We start from the raw sequence: 26878 nt of genomic DNA on the forward strand, positions 1-26878 counted from the left end.
GTCGCACTGCCTCTTCACCTGGCCACACTAAAATCTATAGTAGCAACCCTCCCCGACCCTTTTTGAGAGCACCGCCCACCACACAGAAGCATAGCAGCAATTCTCCCCGACAGCGCAAGCCACCTCCCCTTGATTGATTGAAGGGAAACGTGGATGAAAGTGGAGGGGGCGAAGTGACTGATGGGATGCGAGCAGCGAGGAGAGCTGTAACAAGGGACATTAACTACAGCTTCTCCCACCCCCCATTCAAGCCCACCATTTAATTTACATCAACATTTTGTATTCTGTATCGACCTTTCTACCACTGCTAGGTCGGTGCCCGTCTAGACTAAGAAAATTGGTGATCACTGCGGGGGGAATCTTACCTGACTGCTGAGAGTCGGGGTCTTCACGCCGCCACCGCCAGGAGTCACGACAGAGACCAGGTCTTCACGCCTCCATCACCAGGAGTCACAAGACGCTAAGTACTCTTTTAACTGAGTCTCCTTGCTCTAAGTGGGAGTGGTGAGTAGTCCAGAGCAGTTCTCTAAAAACTGCATAATCCTACAAGGAACGAACTTGGGGAATTGGATCTGGGTGTCGGTGCTGGCGTTGCATGAGCGGCGCGCCGGGCACTGGCCCCGAAGTCTAGTTACCCGATCGTGTTTGCTGGAAGTAGGCCTGAGTGGCACTTCTATCGTGGGTCAAAAGAAGGGAACAGAAGGGGAAAAATATACAGAGTTCCCTCCCTGCTCGGACCCCTGGACAACAACTCGTCATCTCCAACTAACCTAATACAGCGTAATGGCTTATAAGAAGCTCAGATCTAGAACCATCTTTATGAAAAGAATGGGAACGGATGACGCAATTAGAAAGAGCACCAACAAGGCATTAAGAAATGGAAAGACAATAGCAACCCCTGGAATTAGAAAGTACTTCCCAAAAGCAAACCCAGATGACCAGGAGCAAATAGTAAAAAATCTGGTAAATTTGGAAACAGTAGGTGTCACTGAGGTTGGAAAAGGCGCAATATACCTAACACAAGACCAAACACAAATAATTCCTGAATCAGGGGAAAAAATACCTTCATTGACCAGGTGGACTTAACTTCAGATTTAATGGCAACCGGATCAATAGCACTCGATCTTTCCAAAATACAACAGTCTTTCGATTGCAACATCGCATGCCCAGATATCAACACCAAGGTTGGAATATCTCAAATGGAACCCTAAAGGGGGATCGACAACATACAAAACAGTGCTCCACAAAAATCTATGGATATAGAGGGCCATTTCGAAAATTCACCAGATCTCTCTATCTTTAAAACTACCGGCTCGACTAACAATTACACGCCAGTCTCCAAATCACTGTTTATTTTACAAAATATTCTGGAATCAGTTCAAAAACATTTAGGTAACATACTGGAAAACTCTGACCAAACACTCGACGTACAAATTGGAATTTTAAAATTTCTGGAGTGTGTGGCAAATGCCAAGAGGTAATTGGTGATGACCTAAAAACTAAAATGGATATTGTGCCTCCTCCCCTAAAAAAAGAAATTGCAACGCAAACCGGGAAGAAATCATCTGGCGAAAGTGTGGGAGACATCATCGCATATTCCCTCAGAAATCTTTTTAAAGAGGAAACTAATTTAGAACCACACCCACAATCTGTGACGTACTACCCAATTTTTACAAAAAGCAAAACCAAATTAAATATGACCAGTCCTGTAATACCTGATCCTGAAACAAACGTTGACACCGGTTTAACTAGCGAAGATGTACAGGACTTGGAAAAAACAAAAAAGAAACAACGGCAGAGAAAGATAAAAAAGAGAAAGGCGATAAGAAGATTCAAGAGGAAGAAGGCTACAAAAATCAAATTTCAGAATATGGCTCCCCTACCTAACGCTCTACCAGATCACGAAGGAAGACCAACACTGCCCCCAACACCGAGTATAAAGCACCAGAAGACACCGGTGAAAACCAACAACAAAAATTTATATCAACACTCCACACTAAATCCAAAGGCTACTAATTTCATACATGGCTCGGTAAGTCCAACTTTAAGAGGGACACTCAGACACCCAGAATCACAGAGAAAAGGATCTCAAGCAGAGGAGATAAGATCCAACTACCTACAAATCACAGAGTTATTCCCTATCGATGAAGCTCCACTCAATCGCGATCGAATCACTAACCTACTGCAGAAGATCCAGCCGCTACAATTTCTAGCGCGAAATGAGATCAAACTAGTAATGTTTCAGGATAAAGCGAAAACAAAAACTGCAATTGTAGAGTTCTGGTCTCCAGCCTTACCAGGAATTATCCTAAAGGAGAGTGAGACTCTCCACAAATGTGGTTATGACTTGATCCCAGTATTAAAAAACGAAGTCCACAATATGATGTACCCGCTCGAAGCTTTTCAAAAAACGTACCAACTCACAAACAAAAAGATCCATCCCTTAGACCGCCCTTTAGCAAACTTATTTGTCTCAGTAAAGAATGGCGAAAGGGAAATTTGGAGCAAAAGCACCCTCAGCAAGGAAACAACACTGAGGGATCAGTCATGGGATTGGATATCTGAGACCCTGAACAGTAATAGGCAAACTAAGGTTTAGCACAGGCTTAGTGATCTCTTCTTGGAATATAGCGGGAAAAACTAAAGAAAAAATGGCAGAATTAGTAAAAAACTCACCCGCTATTGTGGCCCTACAAGAAACATGGAGTACACAAAATTTCAATCTGGAGAGATATTTCATATATGACATTCCTGCCCTGCGGGTTGAGCGGGGGCATGCGAAGGGCGGGATAGCAATTTTACTAAGCGAAGAGTATAACTGGGCCCAAGAAATAATCCCAACGAAATCTTGTAACTACCAATGTATTAAGGTTAAGTGCAGGACAAACCTCTCAGATTCCCTAAAAAACTTACTAATCTTTAATGTATATATCCCTCCTGGAGCAAAAATGGATGGAATGATGATAGAGATCCTAGATGACATTGAACAAATAATTGAAAGTCATGATTATCCATCGTTTCTCATCATGGGTGACCTTAATGGAAAAGTGTCCAATGAAGAAATATCAAAATGGACTAATTGGTATAAAGAAGAGGCGCTGGAAATTTCCATACCGTTATTTCCCAAAGGGAACAAGGCGGATAAAAGGGGACAAATTTTACTAGCATCGCTCCCAACGTTAAATGGGACCATATTAAACGGGAATGTGGAAGGTGACATTCCCGCCTCAAATACGAGACAGGGAAATAACAGCTCCTCACTTTTGGATTATATGATATCCAGTTTCGACCTTTTTGGGTCCGCCTTACAACTTAAAATTAATTTTGTTCATTGTAGCGATCACGCTATCCTACAGTTATGTACAGGATGGAAAATACATCTATGTTCACCTAGTCAAATCATGTACAAGCATAGTACAGTTATGGTAAATCAAAAACAAAGGCGGATTTATTGGAACTCAGCGACACTTAATAAGATAACTAATATAATAGACACTAACCAGCTTCTTCAAACAACACATTCTGTAAACCCAATAACAAATTTTGAAATGATCATAAAAAACGAATGCAAAAATTGCAGAAAAAAGTTGACGCAACCAAGATCTACAAAGATTCAAAACAAAAATTCAAAACTAGTTACTGGTACAAAGCTGCTAAATAAATTGATAGGAGCACAGTTCATAGAAGGTTCTCCGTCTAGACAAGTAGAAATTAACAAACTAAAGAACCAACGGAGGAGAGAAAAAGAAAAACACAAGAGAATAACCCAAGACAAAAACTGGGTGGATCTGCAGATAGCAGCAAAGCAGAACAACCAACGTGCCTATTGGACCATAATCTCCAAAGAAACGGGCACGAAAAAAACTTTACAAACTATTCCGGTGCCCCCAAATGAATGGGAAACTTATCTCGCTAATCTATACAAATTAAACACCACTTCAGAAATGGCCTATATGTTTTTTAGTAATACAGAAACTGAATCCTTAAATAGCGGAGCCTCTACCCCCTTCTCTATTGAGATACACATAAGAAGGGCGAGATCAACAGGAGCAACTGGCCCTGATCAAATCCCAATCAAGGTCCTCCAGACCGATCCTAAAGGATGGAGTAGGATGCTATCCCACCTCTTCAACTACATTCTTAGCATTGGGGTAATCCCGAAGTCGTGGAAGGGGAGTATCATCATACTTATACATAAAAAGGGATCAAGACTTCAACCTGGTAACTTCAGACAAATTTCCCTGCTGGATGCCACAGGAAAGATCTTCACAGCAGAAGTCTTGGATCAACTTAAAAACGGGGCCTTTTCATCTGGACTGGTCCCTCAATATCAAGCAGGTTTTAGACCAAAACACTCAGTTACGGACAATATTGCCATGCTGCAAACTATCCTAGATAAATATGTGTCCATTAAATCTCAGGCTGTCTACGCAGCTTTTATCGATTTTTCGACTGCGTTTGATAGAGTGGACAGGAGAATACTCTGGGAAAAACTTAGTAAAATGGGTATCCCTAATCAGTTACTGCGAATATTAATATCACTGCATACAGACACCTGGTGCCAGGTTCAAATGGGGAGAGAAAAGGGCTTAACTAGCCCTATCCCGACCCCTAATGGCCTCAAACAGGGATGTCTTCTTGCTCCTCTACTGTTTTCACCTTATCTCAGTGATATGCCTCAATGTCTCCAGCAAGTACGCAATTTACCACCAAAAGTAGCCTCTCAAAACATACATACGCTGTTATACGCAGACGACATTATCATATTAGATTTAACTCCATTTGGACTACAAAGCAATCTCCAGGCACTGAATAAATATACGGAGGAAAATTACTTAATTCCTAACATTACTAAAACAAAAATAGTTTCTTTTTCAGGAAAGAAAAAGAGCTCAAAATACAACTGGACCCTCGGGGTAGAAAAGGTGGAAGAGGCAAATGAATATCTAGGCAGAATCTTCACCAAGACTTTACAAAATCGGCCACACACTGTGAACTTGACCAGGAAAGCTGATGTACACGCGGGAGCTCTCTCAAGGTTATACGCAGCGTCAGGATACAGGCATTTCTCTTCCCTGCTTAAGGTATATAGTATCAAGATACTGCCTGTACTATCATATGCCTTGGAATATATTCCCATAAACCAATGGAACTTCTTAGACTTAAAAGAAGGGAAAATATTACAGAGACTAACGAAGGTGTCACAGGCTGTTCCAGTGCAAGCTCTCCGCCTCGAGTTTTCACTAATCAGCTCCTATTCTCGAGGAATTGCCAACGTCATCAGGTGGGCGTATAATCTCCTGCACGCCGAGGAAGGAACCCTTCGATCTCTGCTCAAAACAGAAACATTTGATCGTGACTCATCTAAACACGTTTTTAGAAAAAACATGTCAGTTGCCTTTAAGCTAGCAGAGATTAACACCAATTTGCTGCTAGCTTGGACACCAGCCCAGCTTAAGCTCTTTTTGAAACATTTCACTTCAAGGCTTAGTTTTGATCTTGACCTTTCGCATTGCTCTAAACTATCTACATATAAGAATTTTATTGAAACTATAACATATAAGAAAATTCAACAGTATATTGCTTTCAACCTAAATCATAGTGTCAGGAGAGCGATTGTTCTGCTCCGGTTCGGTATTTTACCGGTCAAAACTGTAACATCTAAATGGCACTTAAAGGAAAGCCCTAAATGCAATTTGTGTAATGGAGGAGAGCAAGACGTTGAGCATTTAATGTTTTTATGTCCAAATCCAAAGGTGGTAACGGCAAGGAAGAGGTATCTGCAATCCATATACGTCAAATGTAGGATTAACTCAGCAAAGGAACTGATCATTTTATGTAAATTCGCGCCAAATGAATTTGTCCGTAATAATTTTTATAAATTTTTAAAACTTTTTTAACTTTGTATTAGTACAAGAAATTTTAAATGGTGTAAAAAACCTGAATATTATGTTCAAATTATTTGTGGTCCTCAGTAGAGTACCAAAGCAAATAAAAATAAAATAAACTTAAACTAAAAAAAAATAAAAAAATAAAAACCCCAAGGCCCCTGTCTGCACACCAACCTGAGTCCAGTGATGAGGACAGTGGAGAGGAGGAAGGTGGTGACATGCGTCAACAGCTCATCACCCGCTACTTCACTTGAAGGTGGGTGCCAATGTACAACATACCCATTGTCTGATGCTATTGCTGTTGTCTTAAAGGGGTTTGTGGGAATTATAACAACAGCCATTGGTAGACTCAGCAGCGGGTGGCAATGTTTCTTGGACATGTCATTTATGAATGTATACGGGACGTGTATGTTGACAATTGTTGCCCATTGTGACATCTGCATGTTGGCTCATGTAGATAGTAGGTGTTGTGTGATGTCTGTGATGCCACACCCACACCAGTGAGTGTTGTTCTATTGTGTTCCCCTAGGAGCATTCAACGTTCTGCCTACATACAGTACATACTCCTGGTACATTATGGACATGTTGAAAACTGTACATCCTGCAATAAAGACGGAGCTGGCACGACATGTGTGTGAGGTTTTTTAATTTTCAATGTTGACATTTGAGGGGGTGTACATTTACATTGAGGTGGTGGTGGAGTAGTGAGATGCCAATCATGCAAAATGAGATAGTAGAATAATCACCACATTGATGTGGTGACCCAGTCCAACAAACATATGCCATTCCCAAGGCAGTGTGGGGAAGGACAGTCCAAAAAGTCAATACAGTGGGGAAGAGGGTTGCCATCAGGGCTGGCTCCGTGACTGGCGTTTAGCAGATGCTTTATATCCAGATACTCCCAGGCTCTTCTTAGTGCATCCCATTGGTCGCTTGGCAGGGGAGGACCCTGCTGCATGGCCAGTGGCGTCTGAGGATGCACACCTCTCTGTGGCCGCAAGGGAGGAAAGTGAAAAGTCATCCTGCAGCCCACCAGAGGGAGGTGGCGGTGTTAGTTGTGGCGCAGGCCTGTCCCTCAGTAACGCCTCTTGCTGGCCCATGAGATCCACCATTTGTCCAATGCGGGTGTCGATGGACCTCATCAGCAGGATGAGCTTGTGTAACAGGTCATTCAACCGGCCACTTTGTCCCTGGGCCTGTTCATAGGCACCAATGACTCTGGTTATGTATTCCAGGGATTGGGTATATGAACAAAGAGGGGGACGAAAAGGGACAATGTTTAAAGGGGTCCAGTGTACCTGTCCAAAGAACATGTAGCAAAGGTTGTACAAAGTTCCCCTAGGAATAAGCCTGTAATAAACTCTCTCTCCCGGAATAGTTAGTGAAAGCAAGGGGGTTTGGGAAGTCAGCAAGTTCCTTATCGGAACTAAGAAGCCTCACACAACTAATGGGATGGATCTCATTCAGCCTTTTTGTGACGTTGTTTGCATCATCGGCTTCCTGCTGCTACGTCAAGCCGGCGCTGCAATGCCTGACGGGTCACAACACGTGTTACTCTTTTACGGAGATCTTTTGTTCCTTGCCGTGATTTGCTAGTGTGTGAGGGACCTAGAAAAGTGAGGTAGTGAGCGAAATGTGAGTTTAAAAAAAGTTGGGTAGTCCACAAAGTAACCTTTATTCGTGTGGCTAGCCACTTTATTAAAAAGTGCATAGAGGGGTATGGAGGACCAAAATAACCATTAGTATGGCCTCATTTCAACCCTCAGACATGGTCAACATGTTTCATGCCCTAAAGGCAATTCTTCAGGACCAGATAGTGCTCATAAACTCATTAGGTGCCCAGAGGTAACCTGTGGGGTATGGTTTATACAACCTGGTGGGTCTATGGCTGGAGCAAGCTAAAAGTACTGCATCATCGTCAGACCTAGGGATTAAACAAATATAACATCAACATTGTATGCCAAAACGCTTAAATATTGTGCGTCGTAATTATAACAAATTTCAATGTAGCACCCAGGTATCAGTGATCTTCTAGGTGCTGAAAACTTTATTGACATGTGACTTCGTGCAGAGAGAGAGACTTGTATTACATTCATAAATATATGGCCCAAAACATTATTTGGAACAAGTGTGAGTACTACTCTTATCTCGAGGTCCGTTACTTTCTAACTACAAAACCTCGCGGGTAAAACATTTTTTTTCTCTTTAGCTTATTTTGAACAGCCAATGTCCCCCGAGGTGGAGGACAGAGACTGAAAAGAATGACTACCAGCAAATGCCGGGGCTTACCATTGCAAACCCAATGTCAGTCTGCGCGGCTTGTTCCTGTGGGGACTGCGCTAGCAATGACTGCCTGTGAAAGTAATGGACAGGGGAGGGAGACAGGGGGTCACAGCCAGATCGTAGTTGAAGGAGGCTTAAATTACAGGACATCCAGTGAATCACACGGAGTCCCGCTCCGCCAGGCTGTGTTTCACGGTTGGACATACCACCCGTCGGAATCCGCTACCCCGCCCGTAGGTGCCGAGAGAGCGCGCCGGTAGCCGAATGTAGGACCAGCGGTGTTGGCGGCCATAGATGCGGAAGTCCGTGTGGCGGCCCCAACCACCAAAACAGGCGGAGCCGCAGGACCAGGCAGGGGCAGTCCCCAATGTCCGCAGCCCGGAGGATCATGGAGCCCCATGTGGTCTCCTGGAGGAGTCCGTCAAAAAATAGCGTAGGAGAATTAGTAAAGACACTTTGGGCTTACCTTAGCGACGAGAGGCCAGCGCCATTCAAAACCTACCCCCACACACTCAGGCGTGTCGTTACACGCGGAACAGCCGGTGGAGTGTTGTGACTCAGTCGCCATTAAGTGCAGGGCGATCGAGTCTCAGTGGGGGCGTGTCCCCCGTGACGCGATTGCCTCGGCGTCCAATCAGGGGCCTCTTGTGTCAGTAGACGGGAATAGTAGTTTGTTGTATTTTATTTTTACTGGAGTGACGTTAAAGTCAGGGGTCAGGAATTATGAGCTTGGAAAGAAGTATCTTGACTATCGAACCCCAAAGTCCAAATAAGGTATATTATGGGATCTCATTGGCGGTACATCCTTCTGAAAAGATTAGTAATGAACCCCGGAGGTGGTATTGAACATGAAGGCGGCCAAGTAGGGGCACGTCCTAAAACTAGCGAGACCATCAATAATGTCAGGGGGTATCCCAAAACTAGCGAGACCGTCAGGTGATATTGAACATGAAGGCGGCCACGTGAGTGCACGTCCCAGAACTAGCGAGACCATCAATAATGTCAGGGGGCGTCCCAAAACTAGCGAAACCTTCAGGTAGCGGGACATCAGAGTGCGCCCAAGGGATTGTTGGCCCCCCGATCGGGTCGTGCTAGGAAGGATGGTAAGGCTGTGGGGGATAGAGTTAAATGCGGGTGGAGGGAGGAGTGAGGGCACCAGAGTGTGCAAAAAGGACTAGTTTAAGACTGTCAGTTTATTTGATAGTAAGATGTCCAATCTCAGCATCATCCAAGGCTAGGCAGAGTATTAGTAGTGAGTCATCAGAGTCATCGTGCTAGCTGATTCCAAGGGACAGAGTCATTCAGCCCACAGGTGTCTAATTGTAAACGGTGCACCCACCTCTGTTCCAATCTGTGTAGTGCTTGTTGACTGATGGACGTGTGCCATTCTAAGACTACCCATTTCATGTTTTCTGCTCGGTGGCCAGCTTCTTTGCAATGTTCATATAGCCTTGTGTGTGTCTTAGCACAATGAATGTTGCTGTTATGTTCAATTATGCGTGTTTTCACGGTGCGCATTGTCATGCCTATATATTTGAGCCCACAGGGGCATGTGAGCATGTATATACATCTGCTGCTGTTGCAATTGGTATGTTTATTCATATGCCAAGTGAAAGATGTTGATAGAGTGAGCTCTTTGCTTTGTATAGACTGGGGACAGACGATGCAGTTGCCACATCTGAAATGACCGACCACTGGTGGCAAGTCCCAAAGCGTATTCTGGTGGTGGGTACTTGACTTCTTTGGTCGAGTGTGGGTCAAGGTATCCTAAAGGTTGGCGGTTCTTTTGAAGGCGAAGCGTGGACGTGGAATGTCTAGTCCAGCAGAATTCAGAGTGCCCCAGTGGGAATTGATTATCTTTTTTATGAAGGTGGAATTCTTGGTGTAAGTGGTTACACATGTGATGACATCATCTGCTGGCTTGGTATGTGTCTCCAAAAGGGCTTCTCTATTTTTGTTAAGAGCTCTTTTGACTGATTGTTTCAGAAGTCTGGTAGGGTAGCCCCTCTCCTGGAGTTTGTGTTGTAAGGTAGATGCTTCGCGTTTATAATCAGTCACCGACGTACAGTTTCTGCGGATTCGAAGGAATTGTCCGAATGGTAGATTCTCCCTCAGGGCTCTGGTGTGATGGCTCTGGTAAAGGAGGAGACTGTTCCTGTCGGTCTCTTTCCTGTAGAGAGTGGTGGTGATCTCTGTAGGGTCCAACCTGATTGTAAGGTCGAGGAAAGGGAGTGATAGTTCAGAGATGGTACCCGTGAATTTGAGAAACGGGTTCTGAAGATTAATCCATGAGCAGAAGGCCTCACAACTCGTCCGATCCCCCTTCCAAAAGATCAAAATGTCGTCGATGTAGCGACGCCATAGGGACAGATGTTCGAGGAATGGATTGGTATCGGCGGGGTAGATGAAATGTTCCTCGAAGGTAGCCATGTATATGCAGGCCAGGCTCGGCGCAAAGGTAGAACCCATGGATGTGCCACGGATCTGATGGTACAGTTGCGATTCATAACTGAAGAAGTTCTCTGTCAGGGCTATTCTCGCAAGAGCCATGATGAAAGAGATGGGGGTAGGTGATGTCCATTCCTCCGACCTCAGAGCAGACTCTACTGCTTCTAGTGTGGCTTGCTGAGGGATATTTGTGTAGAGGGCTTCTACGTCCAATGTCAATATCAGATCGACATTCTCCCTCCCATCCATATCATCAATCAGGCATAGGACATCTCTGCTATCCTGGAGAAAGGAAGGAATTTTCTTAACTATAGGTTGCAGGAAGACGTCGCAAAATTGGGAAAGAGGTTCCAATAGAGACCCTATTCCAGAGACAATGGGCCTGCCAGGCACTGGGGTAACCCCCTTGTGAATTTTGGGCAGTGTGTAGAAGTAGGGCGTTACTGGTTCGGTGGTGATGAGGAATTCTGCTTCCTTTTTTGATAGCCATTCATTGGTTTCTCCCTCTATCCCTGTCCATTACTTTCACAGGCAGTCATTGCTAGCGCAGTCCCCACAGGAACAAGCCGCGCAGACTGACATTGGGTTTGCAATGGTAAGCCCCGGCATTTGCTGGTAGTCATTCTTTTCAGTCTCTGTCCTCCACCTCGGGGGACATTGGCTGTTCAAAATAAGCTAAAGAGAAAAAAAAATTTTTACCCGCGAGGTTTTGTAGTTAGAAAGTAACGGACCTCGAGATAAGAGTAGTACTCACACTTGTTCCAAATAATGTTTTGGGCCATATATTTATGAATGTAATACAAGTCTCTCTCTCTGCACGAAGTCACATGTCAATAAAGTTTTCAGCACCTAGAAGATCACTGATACCTGGGTGCTACATTGAAATTTGGGATAATTACGACGCACAATATTTAAGCGTTTTGGCATACAATGTTGATGTTATATTTGTTTAATCCCTAGGTCTGACGGTGATGCAGTACTTTTAGCTTGCTCCAGCCATAGACCCACCAGGTTGTATAAACCATACCCCACAGGTTACCTCTGGGCACCTAATGAGTTTATGAGCACTATCTGGTCCTGAAGAATTGCCTTTAGGGCATGAAACATGTTGACCATGTCTGAGGGTTGAAATGAGGCCATACTAATGGTTATTTTGGTCCTCCATACCCCTCTATGCACTTTTTAATAAAGTGGCTAGCCACACGAATAAAGGTTACTTTGTGGACTACCCAACTTTTTTTAAACTCACATTTCGCTCACTACCTCACTTTTCTAGGTCCCTCACACACTAGCAAATCACGGCAAGGAACAAAAGATCTCCGTAAAAGAGTAACACGTGTTGTTACCCGTCAGGCATTGCAGCGCCGGCTTGACGTAGGAGCAGGAAGCCGATGATGCAAACAACATCACAAAAAGGCTGAATGAGACATGTCATCCAGCCCATTAGTTGTGTAAGGCTTCTTAGTTCCGATAAGGAACTTGCTGACTTCCCAAACCCCCTTGCTTTCACTAACTATTCCGGGAGAGAGACTTTATTCCAGGGATTGGGTCCCAGCCTCCTGGTGTCTGTGGGTGACCCATACCCTCCCACCTACCCTGCTGCCATGGACCTGTTGCCTGACAACGGTGGGCACCCGTATCCTCTCCCGGCCGTCCTCAGTCGGTGGTGGGGGGTGGTCATCCTCTGGGACAGGGATGGTGTTGCTGGTGGCACTGTTGGTGGTGGACACACAGGCCATAAAAGCAGGGGTAGGTGGTGAAGTTGTTGCAGCAGATGTGGTGGTGGGGGGATGGGGTTGTGGGACCAGTTGCTCCCTGGAACACCATATGGGCCGGCCTAGAGCTCATCATCCAGAGGATCCTGGAAGTCTACATCCGAGAGTCCATGTACCGGGGGGAAGACTGGCTCTGCAGGTTGCTGGTGTTGTACTCTGCAGTGAGTTCTTGGTAACCTGTAGATTACATGAGAAATGATCATTGTAGAACAGCCCACATGCTTTGTGTTAGCTGTGTGTGATCCACTGTTTGTACAATACACAATTGACTGTTCATCACATTGTTTGCTATGTGCACTACTGTGACTCTATGACATGATGCAGTGGTACATGCATTACTTGTCCCTGGTGTGAGTTGTCAATGCATACCATGCGACCTGTGTATAATTTATGATTACAGGGACCTGTTGCCATCTAGGGACTGGTACCACATGTTTTTCATTGAGGACTCTTTGTAGATTTGTCTGACCTGGCAGATGTCACATCTGGCCATGGACTGGTCATTGTCTTCTCCAGCATACATTTGTCCTGTCAGGTGCATATCTTGTTTCATACCACAACACATGCTTAGTTAAATTTGGAATGGTCCTTGTTGCTCTGGCCCCATGGTGATGCACATGTCAATCTGGCTGGGCATGACTGTTACCAGACTTTCTTCTACATGTGCATTGGTGTTTCACACTTTGATAGCTGTGACAGTTTCCTTTGCTTACCTGTGTGCACACTGTGCGTGGCAATGGGTTTGGTGTGCATATTAATGCAATGAGAGGGTTTGTGTTGTTATATGGCACCCTTTTGTTTGTGACAAATGTGTTGGGGCACGTACTGGCTACTTACCTGTCATGTTCTGACATTTGACTTTGTAATGTGACACATCTGTGTGTGCGCGTGGTGTGGGCTTACATCCTGCTCAGTGGTGTAATGAGACATAATGATTTGTCTTCCTACCTGTTAGTTTGTTTTGTTTGCTGCAATGGCACCCATCAGTTTGTGGCTGTGGTGGGGGATGTGCTCCAAGTTGATGGTGCTGTGGGACAGGGGGCATGGTGGGAGTAGTAGTGCAGGCCTCCCAGTCCAAACAGGCCTCCCAGGGAAGATGGTTACCTACCTGTCAGGTGAAGGTGAACAATACAATGGCTGCAGACTGCTTCTGGGTTGGTGTGGAGTGCCACATCCTGCTTAGGTATGAGATAGGGGGCATGGCGGGGTAGTATTGCAGGCCTCCCACCCCAAAACAGCACAATCCTGTGAGATGGCTACCTAACTGTGAGTTTGGTTGTTGTACTCCGATGGCTGCCACATGCTTCTGGGCGGAGGGTGAGCTCCATCCTGCTCAGGTGTGGGACAGGGGTGCCCGGTGGGAGTTGTAGTGCAGGCCTCCCACCCCAAACAGCCCTCCCAGGGAAGATGGCTACCTACCTGTTAGGTGAAGGTGAACAATGCAATGGCTTCCGAGTGCTTCTGGGTGGGGTGGGGGAGGGCCTAATAGTGATGATGCTGTGGGACAGGGGGCATGGTGGGAGTAGTGGTACAGGCCTCCCACCCCAAACAGCCCTCACAGGGAAGATGGCTACCTACCTGTTAGGTGAAGGTGAACAATGCAATGGCTTCCAAGTGCTTCTGGTTGGGGTGGGGGAGGGCTCCATCTTGAAGATGCTGTTGGACAGGGTGCATGGTGGGCATAGAGGCACAGGCTTCCCAACTCCAAACAGCCCTCACAGGGAAGATGGCTACCTACCTGTTAGGTGCAGGTGAACAATATAATGGCTTCCAAGTACTTCTGGGTGGGGTGGGGGAGGGTACCATCTTGATGATGCTGTGGGACAGGGGGTATGGTGGGAGTAGTGGTACAGGTCTCCCACCCCCAATCAGCCCTCCAGGGAACATGGTTAGTTCGTTTGGTGTTCTGCAATGGCTTCCATGTGCTCCTGGTGGGGGAGTGCTCCATCCTGTTGGGGTGCGGGAAAGGGGGCATGATGGGAGTTGTTGTGCAGGCCTCCAACCCCCAAACCGGCCTCCCAGGGAAGATGGCTACCTACCTGTTAGGTGAAGGTGAACAATGCAATGGCTTCCGAGTGCTTCTGGGTGGGGTGGGGGAGGGCCTAATAGTGATGATGCTGTGGGACAGGGGGCATGGTGGGAGTAGTGGTACAGGCCTCCCACCCCAAACAGCCCTCACAGGGAAGATGGCTATCTACCTGTTAGTTTGATGAAGGTAATGTGATGGCTGAAACATGCTTCTGGGTGGGGTGGAGGAGTACTCCATCCTGCTGGGGTGTGGGATAGGGGGCATGGTGAGAGTTCTGGTGCTGGCTGCCTGTACATATGCCCTCATGGTAATGTTGGTGGCTATGTTTGGGGTGAATGGCAGTGGGTGAATGTTGGATCTGTGAGACATGTTTTTGTGAGTGTGTGGTGCAGATGAATGGTATTTGTCCTTGGTGGTGTGTCTTTGTAGTTGGGCAAAACAGTACATATCAGTGTGGTGTTAGTAGTTTGCTTGTACTTACCAGCCTCCACTCCTACGGCAACTCCTGTGAGACTCTCTGGATGCAGTATGGCAAGCACCTCCTCCTCCCATGGTGTGAATGTTTTTGGTGTTATGGGAGGGCCACCGCCAGTCCTCTCAGTCAGTTCACGGTTCTTGCTTCTCTTCTCTTTGACATCCCTCTTCAGATCATACCACCGCTTCATGATCTCTTTTTTGGATCGCAGGGTGGTCTCTACTGCATTGACCCCATGGACTATCCTTTCCCACATTTGTGTCCTTGTGGCTAATGGTGTCTGTTGGACCAGGCTACCAAACAGTTGTGGTTTCAGTCTGATTATCTCATTTACCATGACTGTCAACTCACTCTTTGTGAATTTGGGCATTTTCTGTATTGACATGGTGTGTGGTATGCAAGGGGTTTGTGGGTGCAGGGGTGTGAGTGGTGGGTGTGGTGGTGATTTGTATGGTGTGTGAGGTGCTGCTATGTTGGTGGGGTAGGTGTTGAAGTGGTAGAGGTGCTGTCTGTGATGTGGGTATTGCTGGTGTGTTGCTTTGCCTTTCCTTGGTTGTGAGGGTTGGTGGCCTTCATTTTTTAAAAATTGCAAAGGATTGTGGTCAGGGAAGGGGCTGGTTGTATATTCTGCTCTGTGGGTTGTCCATATGAGGTGTTCCTGTCAGGTGTGTTGTGTGTGTTGTCCTGGGAATTGTATGTTTCTTTTTCCCATGTGTTTGTGTCATTGGGATGTGTTTAGTGCATTTGGGGGGCATGGCTACTGCTTTGTGCACTGTTTGACCTTTTGTGGGTTTTTTGCTTCTTCTGCCACGTTTTCCACGGTTCATCCGCAGCGGTGGCTATGCTGCAGCTCTTCTGCTGGCTCTCCCATTCATTCCAGTGTGCTACTGTAGTGGTCGGAAACAGCGCAACGTACCGCGGGACCATCGGGGATATCCTAATTTCCCGTACGGTGTCTCCGCTATGCTTGGGGTGGGTTGTTGTTTTTCCATAGTGTATCCAACTGATGCAGATGGATTATGGCCATAACAACCCGCTACAGCGTTTCTTCTTGGCCCAGTTCCGCCGCGGTCAATGTTTTTTGGCGGATTATCCTAATTTGACCGCCGGTTTTTCCACGGTCCTGGCCGGCGGTTGTTTTTCACTTCCATGGCGATCGGGGTACTTTTCTGACCGGCATGCTAATAGGCCCCCAAGTCTACAATCTGAACCATATAGGGATACAACCTTGTTCGTGACTAATACATCCCTATAGTTAACACACAAAATGGGGACTGAAATACATGATTACTGTAGAAATACTGATACCTGTAGAGCTCCATGATTGAAGAATTCCAGAGTAGTAAAGAAAATTATAAAAGAGGAGTGTATTTTGTCTTACAAACAGGGAATATTTGACCCTACTCTTGACTTATTTATATAACCCACTTTACTTTGTAATGTTCTCACTTTGACCTCTCGGATATATCTGCAGAGAATAATTCCGCATTAACAAAGAGAGTGATGGGGAGAGCCATATAAGCTCAGTGCCATATTTTAACTATGCCCCTTTCCGACGCAGTCCTCTGCGGCAAAGCGGCATGCATAGTGTATTGCTGTGGGCAGTGCACTCAAACACCTATTGCTTTTTGACACTACCACAGATGTACAAGGAGATGTACATCTGTGACAGTGCCAAGAGCTAACGTCATGAGAGAGTAGACGTTAGAATGGCACAGGTTTTTTTTTTTCTAAGTGTGCGGCATTCTGCAACACACATGACTGTTTATGTGCAGGAAGTTGTCCCTTCCTGCACATAAACAATCATTAAATAATGACTATTTGCTACTTCCATGTGTGCTGCAGAATGATGCACACATAGAAGTATTAAATAGCCATTATGGATATTTTGTGTGCAGAAAGGGACACTTTCCAGCACATAAACAATTGTTCTAGGCAATGAAGACACCCGTGTACTATGGTTTGAGGATGCCTCGTTGGTGGTAGGGAAAACACTAGGGTGCACCATAGTGTAGTAAATACAGTGCATCCCTGCATTTTCAAAATGTCGGATGCTGCGCTGCCATATATGGTTTAGCCCCACGCTACAACATTTTGTAGCTAATATGCTGCTCTGTTGTCTGTTGCGCAATGTTTGATGTATATGGAATAATATTGTAAATCTACGTGTCATAGTTTGGTATTAACAGAGCAAAGGTAATGAATCATAGTGTTACTAGATTATGGGAGGGTTTCAAAGGATGTAATGTCCCTACAGGCGGCACTGCACAGTTGCAGAATTGTGATCATTCCAAAGAGGATAGTGCTTAAATGCACATGACAAATTAAGTATTCCGTAACCCAGTACAAGGGATATATCTGAGGAGAGTTCAAGCATTGAATACCTCAAATTAGATTGTGTCACTAATAGGTCTAAAAAATTAGGCAGACAGGCAATCTGCATAGAAAGCTATTTTCCGTATTTCTGCCCAATTGTCAATTTGTATCTCTGTCTGTGCCTGATTTTGCGCTTGTATGTGTGTTGTTTGGGACTGTATGCATGACAGTACCTTTGTGTCAGCTGCTTTGTGTGCTGGTATTTCTACATTGATCTTGCTGGGGTGACGTGACATCTCTCTTATTAGTCTACCATGCCGACCTCTCTGTTAGGCACAGAGACCACATACTGATTACCTCCTCAGTTTACACCTCCTGTCCTCTTCTACTCCCTCTTGCTGAAAGGTTTTCTTTCCTGATGCCTCCAATAAAATGCTCAAGTTTAAGTACCATTTCATTGCTGAATATTCTATCCACTGGCTCCTTCTTCATTTCCCTCTCTTGGGCTTTCCTTTCTACTCTTCCACATCTATTACCTCGAGATGACCATAGAGCAGCACAGAGTATTGTAATTGCACCAACATAATCTCTCTCAATCTTTGTGTTTGTATTATTGAATGTCAGGTTGCATGGCGATGCGGCCAGTAGGTATGTGTGCATTGGTGCTCATTTGCTTGTGCATGGAAGTCTGTAGGTGCGCTACGATGTCTCTCTTTTGGATGTATGTCATCTTGGTCACTACGATAAAGGTGGTCAAAAGACCTGCCTAACCCAGGAGGTTGGAGAGATTGTTTGTTGTATAAAAGGATGAAGGGATACGTCCTTCCTAGAAATGTTACAATCAACAACAAGGTATCCCTCTGAAAGAAGAGATACACTCAAGAAGGAGGTTGTTACATGCCACACTAATACACCACTTCCAAAGGAGGTGGGCAAAAACTTATTTTTTATAAATAACCCTCACACACTCTAAAAGTGGCATGCTTCCTCATAGGGTTTACCCAGACGCCTAAAAGTCAGGGTGGGCTCGACCATGTTCCAGGGAGTTATATTATTATCTAGGGGGCATACCACTAAGATAAAAATGCCTCATCAACTCCCAAAGTATTCCTCTATTAGCAGGGTGCTGATGTTTTGAAACTGTAAAACTGCTCTTTTCCTCTACCCTGTAACTTTTTTAATGCCTCTCTTGGTTTCAATGCAATCTGTACTTTAAACATTGCTGTTTTCTTCTATATGTGACTGTTTAAATTTTTCTCCCATTTTTTCGGGGGGCTGCAGAGGAGCGCTGTTCCACGAAGCTTTTCAAAACAAAAAAATAAAATTATAAGAACGCAACATTATTATCATTTTATTTAACAATTTTAGCTCAGTTTGTTAGGGGGTGGGGTGGGGCAGAGCTATTTAAAGATGGGGGAGGAGTTGGAGGCATGCACACTTTGTATGTTCTCCATTACAGCCTGGGTGGAGAACATGCCCAGCTTCCCAGCCCCTGTCTGAGTGCTGAAACATGATGCTCAGACCAATCACAATACTGCTGTAAGATAAGTGTTTTTTTATACCCTCCGCTCTCCCCTGCACCTCGCACCCCAACCACCATTTGATAGCACCTGCTACTGCTAGAAGGCAATTCCCATCCCTTTTCTTTCAAGCTAAAAAGGCAAAATACACCCCAGAGCCTAACCCAAGTGTGTGTAACAGACTTTATAGCATTTGGACAGTGTGCGTAGCACTTGTTTTGTCTAGAAATAGTGATTTCTTTATGTATGTGAAAAGCAGTATTTTTAACAGTTTTGGATTTAGTCTTTACTGTAGGAAGATGGCTCTTTATATAATATACCAAAAAAGAGGTACAGTGTTTTAGAGAGTCCAGATATCCCTTTTGAGTGGAGAGGAGCCTGCTCAACAATTGCTAGGTGCTCTTTTTGTGGTAATATGGTCACGCAGCCTTAGGCTTATCAAAGAGGAATGTTAGACATTTGTTGCATACACACATTCAATAAAAGATACAGACACATTAATAAGGAGCTCCACTGCAATGTAGAAAAATAACTCATGTTTGTATATAGTTTTAATGAAAGTGTGTGCACGCCTGAAAGTGCGTGCATCCCTGAGTGGAGGCAAACCGTAGGTTCCAAAAATGAATTCGGACTCCAATCGAGTTTATAAAATGATTTCTTCTTTTTATTTTTTCATAAATGTAGTTAGTTTGATATTCACGTCATATCAAGATTATATGATATCCATAATCATCATGTGTACAGATTTCATGAGTTCCACTCCCTATGCATTTCGGGCGGGAGCCCTTTCTCAAGGGGTATCTACGAAAAATGAAGAAGGGAAACGTAACCAATATGCTAGAATGAAGATGATATGTGATAGGTGATACTAGACGACCTTAACCCATACTAAGTGTTCTAAAAGTCGGAAAAGTGTCCATGGGTGTCAGCGAGTGAAAAAACCATAGCAAGATAGTGATGATAAACGAAAAAATGGAAACAGGTATTGAATGCTGAAAAAGTGATGTGCGTAGAAAATATCACTCGGTGAGTAGCGCATGCATACCCAATACGAAAGTCATGCGTGTGTTAATGAAAAACGATCGAAAACCAAGGTATGGTAGAACACTCACGGTGTGGACTCGAATCAATCAGCGTAATGCTGGAAAGATAAAAAGTAGATCGAGTCTTCTAAGTATCAGAATTTGGGCAAAAATGCTCCCGTTAGTAAGCGTCCGTAAAGTGTACCGTGTTACTTACATTTAAGACGATCGCCGTAGGTGCTAAACGAGTCTGGTGAAGTGTCTTCCCGGTGACGGTCAACAAAGTGCAGACGGCTGATCGGGCGAGTTTCTAATAAACTAACTGGTGATAGGCTACAGTGCCGGGTGTAATAATAGAGAACGGACTACCTAGTGAGAAAGCTAGCCAGTGATAAAAATAGAAAACGGACGAAGTGAAACATAACGTCGGAACATATAAAGGGGTGAAAGGTAAACAAAACGTAAATGTAATACCAATGTGGTAATCGTTACTATCAATGATTCAGGGATCGCATAGGAACAAGCATAATAATCCTAAATGTAAACATATTAATTCTACTAAATGTAGACATATTAATTCAAACAGTGGATATATATACAATGGTACAATATGAAGCAAATGATGATAGGTATTACAAGTAACAACTAAATTCAGTTCTGTCGTTCAAACCGTGTGGTTTCATCGACTGTAAACGATAAATCCAGGACATTTCTCTCTGTAGAAGATATTTTCGATTGTCTCTCCCTTCCACTTTTTCAATGATTTCCAATACAAGAAACTTGAGTTGTGCCACGTTGTGTTTTAGTTCAATAAAGTGCGCTGATACATTGTTTTTCTCATTTTTTGTTCGGATGTTGGATTTGTGTTCGTTAAAGAAGAAATCATTTTATAAACTCGATTGGAGTCCAAATTCATTTTTGGAACCTACGGTGTGCCTCCACTCAGGGATGCACGCACTTTCAGGCGTGCACACACTTTCATTGTACTCTTAGCGTCACAAGACGGTGACGCCACCTGCGAGAGCACCCGACCTTAACTCAACATGACAAGCACGGATTACTACAGTTGTGCACCTCCCACCAATTTTTTGATTATTCCCTTTGACCGCCCAAGGGAAGGTAGCACACAAAACCTAAAACGCAAAATGCAATTTGATGAAATATCAAAATCCACGGAAGCAAGAGCCAACATCCTTGCTTATGACGAAGAAGAACGCGCTCGTATCTACGCACTGATTGAAGAGGACACCAGTCAAACCACTTCAGGACGCACTAAGGAACAATGTATTCGTCAACTTCTGTACATATCTAAAAGACATATTAATCAAAAGCTCCATGCGAGCACATTGCTCAAATATCATCGAGCCTTAAGAATCCCCCGCGGACTCCGAATAGCACTGAAACCATCCCTATGTAAGAATTCGAAAACTTTCAAAGAAAAATGGAACGGTATTCTCAACAAGTGTAGCCTCGACCTCATCTTGTTAATCGTCAAGGAATTATCTGCTATCCTGGTTGACTTACAAAAGGAAATAAAAGACATAGAAAATGAACTCACTGAACTGACATCATCAGATGAATTATCAAAAATCCTGGAAGATATTAACATGCAGCTTGATAGACATACTAAAGAGGTTAATGAAAGAAAGGTTAGGAAATTTCGAAGAGACACTTTGGATCACAAACTGGATGAGGTCTACACCTGGGCTGACGTTTACGCACAAAGACGCAGAAACAAACCCTATAACGTCCAAACTGACACCTCATCGTCAGGGAGCGATACCTCTACACGATTCCAAAGAAAAGTCATCCCTAAACCCAATCAATTAACCACCACTGATGACACAGTTTTACCAACCACATCAGCCACAACTTGAGGTCCTTTTTTAGAATCAGGCCCCGACGACAACGAAGACTCAGGAGGAGCCAGAGAAAGAGAAAAGGAAAGGGACAAGACCTACCCTGGCACCAGGAGCATGGTAATGAAAAAAGATCCAAAACCCAAGAAGACCACCTAGTTATTCAAAAAAATTCAAAATTCAAAAGAACTTTATTCGGTTTTCATGTTGAAAGCCATAAAAGTACAAATATGCACAGTAAAAAGGAATAAAAGTTATTAATAACATTAAATTCATAATATATTAAAAGTTAATCTCTCACAGAGAACACTGTACTGTCTCTGAGGTCCGTGTTTAATGCAGCCGTATGATTTTCATAAGTTCGTGCGATGCCTGAGGCACAGTTTTAAATAGTGTGCGACAGATTTCGTCGCTAGGGTGTTTTCCAGAAACTGCAGCGCCAGGTACGCTGGGCGGCATCTACGGATCTTCATGACTTTTAGAATTGGTATGATCCACCTTTTGCGATGTGGCGTGTAAAAATTGCAAAAGAGAACGTGGATCGTAGACTGAGATGAAATAGCGTCACAGGGGCACGGTGTCATATTGGTTGTCCAAATATTCTGTGACGGAAATGAAACCATAATGTGAAAAAGATTAAACCTGAAGCGGGTGAGAAGGAACTTTTCAAATTGCGTCAGGTCGTACTGCAGATACGGTTGAACAGATAGAGTCAGTTGTATCATAAGGCAGTGTTGAACTGATGGCTTTCCTATTTCGGACATCAATCGCAGTTGAGTTAAATGAGACAGGCATAGCTTTTTTAAGTCTTTCTTTGCTATGTCTGTTACTGACTGTGGTTCTTCGAAGAACCTCGAGAGACCGATATCCGCAAGGAAGGATTTTACATAGCTTAGCCTAGTTATTAATATTTCCAACACACAACTTTCTACTCACGCGATGACGCTATTGGAAAAAGGAACGTCCTTCATCCCAACCACCAGCACCAACCTTTTAGAACTTGAAATCAGTACCTTTAAACTCACTAGGAAACTACGTCTTCGCCACTTTTTCGACAACATTTTGCCAGCCAAACCAAAAGAAAGAATTGATCCGCTAAAAGGACTATGCCCAGCCAGTGATTTTCAGGCTCCTGTAAGCCATAAAAGTATTGACCTTTTTGAAAACTTAGTACGCAATGATTTGAACAAATTGAATTTCAAAAAACAAAAACCCCGCACATCACCCAAAAAGACATGGATATTCTCAAACAAATAGCCAACAACCGTAACATCAAATGCGTAAAAGCTGACAGAGGTGGAGCCCTCGTAATTTTGAACACAGACATGTATGACAACAAAATCAATGAACACGTCAATGATGGCAACATCTACATGAAATTGGATTACAACCCCACTAGCCAATATCATAATCTGCTGATTACTATCATCAACAAAGCCAAAGACAATGACATCATTGATGAACGCACCAAAAAATTCTTGATAACCCAGAATCCAAAAAAGTCCGTCAATTCACATGACCCCCAAGATTCATAAAAATTTGTCAGATCCTCCGTTTAGCCCTATTGTTTCAACTAAAGGTTCTCTTCATGAACCCATAGGAAAGTTCTTGGATCGTTATCTTCAACCACAAGTCCAAACCATGCGTAGCTATATCAAGGACACCACAGACTTTTTGCTAAAACTCAGTGAACTCAATGTTATGAAAGACGAACCCATAATTTTGTGCACAGCGGACGTCAGCTCCCTGTACACCTCTATTCCACATGCTGGAGGAATTGAAGCAGTCGAAAAAGCCCTATTGAACAGCGACATAGATCCTTCCATGCAAGGATTTTTAATGGAGCTTATGATATATACCCTATATCATAGTTACTTTAAACATGAGGAGTCTTGGTTTCTACAGCTATCCGGTATGTCAATGGGCAACTGTGCAGCACCCACATACGCTAATTTGTACATGAAGGAATTTGAGGAGATGTATATCTATGAGCACCAACCCATGCATCAAAACATCAAACTATACATACACTACATAGATGACCTATTTCTCATATGGAGCAAAAGCAGAGCTTTGTTAGAACAAGAATTAAATCTACCAAATTCCAGAGATGATCGTATCAAATTGACGTGGACCATTGATGAAACATCGATCAATTTTCTTGATGTTCATATCACTAGATCTGAAAATGGATACAGTACCGACCTTTATCGTAAGCCTACAGATCACAATAACACCCTGCATTACACTAGCTTTCATCAAGGAGCACTCAAAAGACATTTGCCATATTCACAAATGTTGCGTGTGAAACGCATAGTATCAGATTCATCTACCGCTAAAGTAAGATTGAAAGAAATGACTCAAAGATTCAGCACTAGAGGATACCCCGAAACTATCCTCAGTGAAGCTATGAAACATGTGGAAACCACCACTCGAGCAACTAGTTTAATACGCACGGTTAAACCTCAGGAAGAAAGGATGGTTGTAGTGTCGAAATTCTCCACCTCAAGCTCATCTTTTAAAAAAATCATATTAAGACATTGGTCTATTCTACAAATAGAACCAGATTTCAATGAAATCTTCAAAACTCCTCCAATCTTCGCGTACACGCGAGAAAAAAACCTGAAGGAAATTCTAAACAAACCCAGCATCACCACAACCGCCAGAAGAGGTACCTTACCCTGCCTTAACTGCAACAACTGCCACTGTATTATCAAAGGCAACTCAATCACGCACCCTATGAAGGGCAATCCAATCAAACTCTATGTAGATGCAACCTGCGATTCAACCAACCTTATTTACCTCTTGAAATGCCCATGTGGTAAAATTTATGTGGGGAAAACAGAGCGAAAAATTAAAGTACGCATTAACGAACACAAATCCAACATCCGAACAAAAAATGAGAAAAACAATGTAGCAGCGCACTTTATTGAACTAAAACGCAACGTGGCACAACTCAAGTTCCTTGTATTGGAAATCATTGAAAAAGTGGAAGGGAGAGACAATCGAAAATATCTTCTACAGAGAGAAATGTCCTGGATTTATCGTTTACAGTCGATGAAACCACACGGTTTGAACGACAGAACTGAATTTAGTTGTTACTTGTAATACCTATCATCATTTGCTTCATATTGTACCATTGTATATATATCCACTGTTTGAATTAATATGTCTACATTTAGTAGAATTAATATGTTTACATTTAGGATTATTATGCTTGTTCCTATGCGATCCCTGAATCATTGATAGTAACGATTACCACATTGGTATTACATTTACGTTTTGTTTACCTTTCACCCCTTTATATGTTCCGACATTATGTTTCACTTCGTCCATTTTCTATTTTTATCACTGGCTAGCTTTCTCACTAGGTAGTCCGTTCTCTATTATTACACCCGGCACTGTAGCCTATCACCTGTTAGTTTATTAGAAACTCGCCCGATCAGCCGTCTGCACTTTGTTGACCGCCACCGGGAAGACACTTCACCAGACTCGTTTAGCACCTACGGCAATCGTCTTAAATGTAAGTAACACGCTACACTTTACGGACGCTTACTAATGGGAGCATTTTTGCCCAAATTCTGATACTTAGAAGACTCGATCTACTTTTTATCTTTCCAGCATTACGCGGATTGATTCGAGTCCACACCGTGAGTGTTCTACCATACCTTGGTTTTCGATCGTTTTTCATTAACACACGCATGACTTTCGTATTGGGTATGCATGCGCTACTCACCGAGTGATATTTTCTATGCACATCACTTTTTCAGCATTCAATACCTGTTTCCATTTTTTCGTTTATCATCACTATCTTGCTATCGGTTTTTTTCACTCGCTGACACCCATGGACACTTTTCCGACTTTTAGAACACTTAGTATGGGTTAAGGTCGTCTAGTATCACCTATCACATATCATCTTCATTCTAGCATATTGGTTACGTTTCCCTTCTTCATTTTTCGTAGATACCCCTTGAGAAAGGGCTCCCGCCCGAAATGCATAGGGAGTGGAACTCATGAAATCTGTACACATGATGATTATGGATATCATTTAATCTTGATATGACGTGAATATCAAACTAACTACATTTATGAAAAAATAAAAAGAAGAAATCATTTTATAAACTCGATTGGAGTCCGAATTCATTTTTGGAACCTATGGTGTGCCTCCACTCAGGGATGCACGCACTTTCAGGCATGCACACACTTTCATTGTACTCTTAGCGTCACAGGACGGTGACGCCACCTGCGAGAGCACCCGACCTTAACTCAACACGACAAGCACGGATTACTACAGTTGTGCACCTCCCACCAATTTTTTGTATATAGTTTTAGACACCAGGAGCTTTGTTTTTGGGTAAGCACTTTTTAAAATACCAGTTTTGAACAAAACATGTAATGTTATCCCATGGGGAAAACACATATACTGCATACAGGTACTCAGCAGCGACTTACAGGACCAATCTTCTGGAGTTAAGATAAGTATGGGGCAATATCCCGGCCAGCACCAATAGGTCAGTTCGATAGGCTCTGGAGCGTCTGGGTGCAGAGATGCTTTAAGGCATTTGGTGCTCAGTTAGTTTCTATGCAAAATAGTCCTGGAAAAAAGAGGCTGCAAGCTGGGACTTGGTGGGCCAGTCCTGTTGAACCTACAGGGGGGACTTGGTCCTCAAGATACTCAGGCACGTAGGGACTCTGTCGTTTAACTTCTTCTTAGGCTGTAGGGCTTGGGAGCATTGGTGTCTTTATGTGTCGGGTCCGGGCGGCAGTAGACACTCGGGATGAGAGGGTCTGCACAAAGAGGCTGCAGGCAGTGACTGGACACAGCTTGGGTAAACTCAAGTTGGTATTAAGTTCAGGAGAGTGTGTGGATCTCAATTACACTACTGGCCCATCTCAAATAAGGCTGGGGATAACAGGTGCTGTGGTGCTTTCTGCTGTTAAGTTTTTGCATTCTAGAGTTATACTGGTTTTTGGGTGCCTCCAGGGTCGTAGGGAAGTAGCTCCTTTGCTATACTGTAGATGCTGGTTGCTCCTTGAAGTGCTGGTAGTCTTTCAGGTTTTTGGAAGCAGAGCAGCTGCAGGACGAGTCATCTTTGGTGCAATTGTTGATGACAGCAGGCAGGTCGGCAGGGCTGCCGCCAAGTCAGTTGCTGTTTCTCAGTTCTAGCTCTTCGCGGTTCTTTGATGTCCTTCTTCCTCTCAGGTTGTCAGACTCTGATTTCCTGGTGCCAGAAACTCCCCTAAATACTAGATTAAGGGG

The sequence above is a fragment of the Lissotriton helveticus genome, chromosome 3_1, assembly GCF_964261635.1.
Source record: "Lissotriton helveticus chromosome 3_1, aLisHel1.1, whole genome shotgun sequence".
In the NCBI taxonomy this organism is placed as follows: Eukaryota; Metazoa; Chordata; class Amphibia; order Caudata; family Salamandridae; genus Lissotriton; species Lissotriton helveticus.